This window comes from Ursus americanus, chromosome 4 (genome assembly GCF_024610735.1).
Source record: "Ursus americanus isolate L20-20 chromosome 4, mUrsAme1.1.p, whole genome shotgun sequence".
NCBI classification, from domain to species: Eukaryota; Metazoa; Chordata; class Mammalia; order Carnivora; family Ursidae; genus Ursus; species Ursus americanus.
Window position 1 is genome coordinate 82764067 of NC_142130.1, and position 6742 is coordinate 82770808.

Genomic DNA, 6742 nt, shown 5'->3' on the forward strand with positions numbered 1-6742 from the left:
GTGTGCATATGTGCGAGGAAACTGCACAGAGCATACAGACACAATTATGTCAGTCAAAATCTAAAGACAAAGTTCAATTCCTAGCACGTGCCAGTGCATGCAAGATCAAACAGTCCCAAGGTGGTGATAGGAAGCTTCTTCCTCAGATTTTAGAGAGACCCATGGTTCAGCTCCCAAACTTTGGCTGATGGCAACCAATTTTGTTTATACATTTTCAAAAACTGAATGTCTTCTAAAGGAACTTTCACAGAGTTTGTAATTTGTACAAATTTTGGTGCATGGTTTATGCGAAGTAAGACTACTATAAGGCACCTATCTCCAAATAATAGGGAGCATTCCTGGATACTTTCTAGGTGTGAGGCATTGTCATAACCCACTAACATGTATTTCCTCATTCAAGAGTCTCATGGGATAAGAAAAGATATAAGTATAATTATTTTCACTTCATTGATGAAGAAATTAAGCCACAAGATATAAAATAATGTGCCCAAGGTTCTACACGTACTTTTAATCGTAGCACTATAATGACGGCTCTAAACAAGTGATGATTTTTTCAGAATAATTATTTTGAGAGGTGTTATGTGTATTTAATTGATACTTTGGTCATTGCTAAAATACTAATGAAATTCCATTTCAGTATCACCTTTCACATCACTAGTGAATTGTCTAAATAAGCAGATATTTTGTTTTTCAAGAAATAATTTTCATTTCCTTTAATATTCAGCTGAACTGTTGCTTGATAAGCTAAGTTGATAATTAATTTGGATGTTATTTATTTATTTATTTTGTCAAAAACTATACTTATGAATAGAATGTCTGATTTGTGGCTAATACATTTGCTTGGGGGGCAGTTCCCCAAAAAGAATTCCAAGTGTGTGGTGAGCAGACACTGTTATAAAAATGTATGCAATTTCATGTGGTAATGTTTTGAATGACAATATACATTTGAATATCTATCTGTCCATCCATCCATGCACCCATCCATCCATCCATCCACATTTATTCAATACTCCTAAAGGGAAACTGAGGAGCATGCGTTTAGGAGTAAACACGTCATCACACTTACCAAGATCTTGCCCTAGGGTCTACTTTTGAAGGATACACTTTTTCTGCCCAGTCTTCTAGGGAACGAGACCTGGTCGCCTTTACTTTGTCTTGCATTACTTTGCACCAACCATTTATGTAGTAGCACAGCATTGATCAATGGATCCTTGTTTCTGTGAAGAGATCCATGATGACAGGCATAAAAATTGTTCTCTATTTTTAAACTGAAAATATGCTAAAATATTTTGAAATGGATTGTTGTCACTCCTTCAGTAGGAAACATACCTAAAAAGGAGGGAAGCTGCATCCCAGAGGGCATTTCCCAGAATCTGGGCCTCTCTGTTTATAGTTCCCAATCCCTTTAAAGAGAAATAGCTGCTACATTGCCACATCCTGAAGTAGAATCTTATTTTTGAAATTCTTAATCATCTTTGTTTTCGGAGTTTAGTCTCCTGACCCATAGAGTGCCTACAGATCACATAAGTATTGTTTTATTGAACTTGTTCTATGACATGATTACTTTAAGGAACAAAACTGAATAAACCAGTTAAACCCTAAAATCACTATTATTCAAAACCAATAATCATTTTATTTGTTTGATTGAGAACTAGCTAGTTCTTTAAGTACAACTGTTGAGAAAAGAGGCAAGATACCTCCAAGAAGTTAGTTACTTCCTAGAAATTGCTTCCTTTGTGATTTTGCTATTTCATCATGCAGTTTGGTGACAGGCTACCAGCGCTATTGCTGTGACACTATGACGAGGAGGTGGCATGTGCATCTTATTCACTGTGACCGGCACCCAAAGCTGGTTAACCAAATAAAAAGCTTCACTCAGATGAAATGTTTAACTCATTATTTCAATAGTAATACAGAACCAGTCTATTCATCTCCTGAGTGGCCCTTCCTTTCTCGGTTTTCCTCCTGGCAGCTACAATGTAAATATGTGTTCTTTTAGGTTTCTCTAAATAAGAAAGGAGTTTAGGTTAATATCCTTCCAGTTTTCCACTTCCAGCACAAATTTCTAAATTGTGGCTGAAAGTTAGTAAGTGCAGCTACGTGCTTGCTGTGTGTTTTTACTATTCTCTTCTGCTCCTTCATGATTGTTTCAGCTATTTTGCAATCTCTAGTCTTCATCAGATGCTGAGCGGCTGACAAGCAACCCTAACTGCAAAACTCATTAATACCAAGAAAGAAGATTTTGCTAGTGTAGGGGAGGAAAGTTTTTTTCTTTACTTTTCTAGATTCTTTGGCTGGTAAATTGATATAAGACAGATAAACAGCAGAATAACAAATTTAATTATGTGTGTATGGGAGCCCCATAAGAATATGAGACCCAAGGACAAGCCCTAATTGAGGTTTATAAGCCATCCTGAACTTAGGAATGGGATAGGAGCCTGGGGCTTCAAAGGGGAGGAGGGTAATTCACAAGACAATAAGAAGAGCAGATGTTTGGTAATTAGACATTTGTCTGCCATATAAATAAGCCATTCAGATAAAAGTTATCTCTGGTAATAGTTCTCTCTTTGAGCCAGGCTCCCTATCTAAATTCTTTTAGGTAGTTAAGGGAGTGGTAAGTTTTTCTTGAGTCTGCTGAATCTTGATTGCCTTTAACTCAAAATAACCGACATGCCAAAGTGGCATATTTTGGGGTCACATATTGGCTCCCCTTCAATAGAAAGACTAATCATTTAATCTAGGCAGTTATTTCTGGTTCTCCATTAGCTTCAGTAGCCTGAATTCTACTGTACACCTCACTGATTAAACCTTACACAATCCCTCCTCCTAGTCAACGAAGATGTGAGTGACCTTTGAAAGAACATCACCTGACTGGAAGAATAAACCTTTATACTCTCAACTAACAGGGATACAAAATATATAAAGAAATAGAAAAGAACATCCATTTGTAACAACATGGATAGACCTAGAGGGTATAATGCTAAGTGAAATAAGTCAGTCAGAGAAAGACAAATGCCATATGATTTTACCTATATGGGGGAAATTTAAGAAACAAACAAGCAAAGAAAATAAGAGAAAAAACAAAATAGCAGACTCTTACATATAGAGAGCAAACTGGTGAGTTGCCAGAGGGGTGGTGGGTGGGAAGATGGGTGAAATAGGTGAAGGGGATTAAGAATGCACTTATCATGATGAGCACTGAGTAATGCACAGAATTGTTGAATCATTATATTGTACACCTGAAACTAATATAACAGTGTATATTAATTATACTTGAATTTTAAAAAAAAGATACAAGAATGTCTTAAGTATAGGCGAATAATTCTATGTAAAAGATAAGTCACAACGTTCTGCTATATCCACACATCCAGATCATATAGAAGCGCTGATAGTGACAGAAATAAAGAACTTCTCAAACTCAATACACGAGAAACAAATAAACAAATCAAAAAATGGGCAGAAGATATGAACAGACACTTTTCCAATGAAGACATACAAATGGCTAACAGACACATGAAAAAATGTTCAAAATCATTAGCCATCAGGGAAATTCAAATCAAAACCACACTGAGATACCACCTTATGCCAGTTAGAATGGCAAAAATAGACAAGGCAAGAAACAACAATTGTTGGAGAGGATGTGGAGAAAGGGGATCCCTCCTACATTGTTGGTGGGAATGCAAGTTGGTACAGCCACTCTGGAAAACCGTGTGGAGGTCCCTTAAAAAGTTAAAAATTGAGCTACCCTATGATCCAGCCATTGCACTACTGGGTGTTTACCCCAAAGATACAGATGTAGTGAAGAGAAGGGCCATATGCACCCCAATGTTCATAGCAGCATGGTTCACAATAGCCAAATCGTGGAAGGAGCCGAGATGCCCTTCAACAGATGAATGGATTAAGAAGCTGTGGTCCATATATACAATGGAATATTACTCAGCTATCAGAAAGAACGAATTTTCAACATTTGCAGCAACATGGATGGCACTGGAGGAGATAATGCTAAGTGAAATAAGTCAAGCAGAGAAAGACAATTATCATATGATTTCTCTCATCTATGGAACATAAGAACTAGGAAGATCGGTAGGGGAAGAAAGGGATAAAGGGGGGGTAATCAGAAGGGGGAATGAAACATGAGAGACTATGGACTATGAGAAACAAACTGAGGGCCTCAGAGGGGAGGGGGTGGGGGATTGGGATAGACCAGTGATGGGTAGTAAGGAGGGCACGTATTGCATGGTGCACTGGGTGTTATACGCAACTAATGAAGCATCGAGCCTTACATCGGAAACTGGGGATGTACTGTATGGTGACTAACACAATATAATAAAAAATCATTAAAAAAAATAAATAAAATAGTATACAAGGATCCGGCGATAATATTAAAGGCGGGTGATTTGAAAATTAAAAAAAAAAGGCATTTAGGGAATAGGATTAAACTGCTTTGCCCAATGTGGTTTAAAGTTGTTATTGAAGGTTGGTGCAAATAAGCTGCATAATTTGTTAAAGATTGGAAAATACAAGCAAGGTTAGCGTTGGGCAAAATGTTCAAGCAAAGTCCTTTATTCTTGTACTTCTCCTCAACTTCTTCTGCCAGTGGGTTTGCCTCATCTCTGTCATCTATCACCAAGGGACCATGATCTGTAACTGAGCTACTAAAATTTTCATGGTCCCAAAGGTTTAATATGTTATTTCTCCTAAACATCTTTTGGAGATCAAGAATAGATTTCTTCAGGATCTTAAGCTAAAAGATGCCTCAGGAGACATATGAACAAAACTGAGGAGGTTCTTGGTCAGAATTCTATTTTATTTTATTTTTTATACCTTGTAAGTCAAAACCACAGAGACATTTGTTTCATGTCTTCTCTTTGCTTTCAGAGAAAATACAATTCCCTTCGCTTGTCTTTGTTTTCTAAAGTCCCACAAAGGAGTTAACATGCCAGAAATAGCTTGTGCTTTATAGTCATTCCTTTAGGAACAACAAAAACAACAACAAGGAAAGAATAAAGCTCACAGTCTCTTTACTTTTGTAAAGCTGTTTGCTTATATTTTTCTTTTCAGGAGACTTTGGAAAGCACTGGAGAATTGCTATGTGGTTTAATGGACAGTGACTGTGTTTGATAATCAGGGATATGAGGGACTGAATTCCAGCTCAGCTGCTAAGTAGCTTTGTGATTGCCCTCCATTTGAATGTTCTAATCTGTAACAAGGGGGCAATAAAGTCCTCCTAACACAGTTCTTCTGAGTGCCTGACAGGAGACCGCCTTCAGGCTTCAATTATGAAATGGGTTTTTCCTTGGATCTCAAGCCTGCCAGCCTACCATGCAGATTTTGGACTTACCAACCTCCATAATGTCATGAACCAATTACTTAAACCATTAAGAAATAAATTTGTTAAAATAAATCAACAAATAATTGTATGTAAATAAATATACAGAGAGCTTTTTCTTTGGAGAACCTTGACTAATACAGATTTTCAAAGTAAGATTCTTGACATTTGGTGGGTCTTCATTAGATCCTCCTTCTATCACCACATTCCTAGGTGAGAGAAAGATGGTGGTCACCTTTTTTTCATTATTCATTTTTATGTTCTTTTTTTTATGTCAGAGAGGCAGGACAACTGGATGAACACTAGAACTCAAATAAGTCTTAACAGTCAATGATGAATGGGGGGCCTGGGTAGCTCAGTCATTAAGCGTCTGCCTTCGGCTCAGGGCCTGATTCCAGGGTCCTGGGATCAAGCCCCGCATCGGGTTCCCTGCTCTGCTGGGAGCCTGCATCAGGGAGCCTGCTTCGTCCTCTCCCACTCCTCTGCTTGTGTTCCCTCTCTCGCTGGCTGTCTCTCACTCTGTCAAATAAATAAACAAAATCTTAAAAAAAAAAAAAACAGTCAATGAAGTCTATGAAAGACCAATTAGACACCTATCAAATATTTGATATCTACTTGTCAATCTAGAATTTGTTGATTCACGTATTGATTTATATATCCATTCACTCAGTCATATACTCAGTAACATCTGAGTCACTAATATGTGCCAATGTGCTACCTGCAAAGGATACATAAATAATTTTCCAGTGGGAAGATGAATATGCAAACCATTATGATAATCATCACAATTAACATTTATTTGACAAATTCTTATTAAGTGCTACACACTGTTCTAATTATTTTTACATAAATTACATTGTTTATACCTAGGAAGGACTTTATGAGATTGCAATATTGTAACTTAAAATAAGAAATATATATTTGGCCTTCAATGCAGGTTTTGGCACAGAGCTCCCAAAACCCTTGGAATGTCTTAAATGATGAGAGCAATAAAGGTGTCTTTTTTTATGTTAATGAGGTGATTTTTGGGAAGCACCTAAGGATGGGGGCTGGTTGAAGAAAGAACCAACCATGTGATTAGAGGGTTGGAATGTTCAGTCTCCCTCCATCTCTGCAGAGGAGAAAGGAGTTAGAGGTCGAATCAATAGCCAATGACCAATGATTTAATCAATCATGCCTAAATAATGAAGCCTCCCTACATACCCAGAAGGACAGGGTTCAGAGAGGTTATGGATTGGTGAACACATGGAGATCCAAGGAGAGTGTTGTGCCTGAAGAGAGCATGGAAGCTTCGTACCCCTTCCCCACACCTTGTCTTATGTATCTCTTCCATCTGGCTATTCCTGAGTTATATCCTTTCATAATAAACTGGGAAAGTGGTTAGTAAAATGTTTCTCTGAGTTCTGTAAGGCG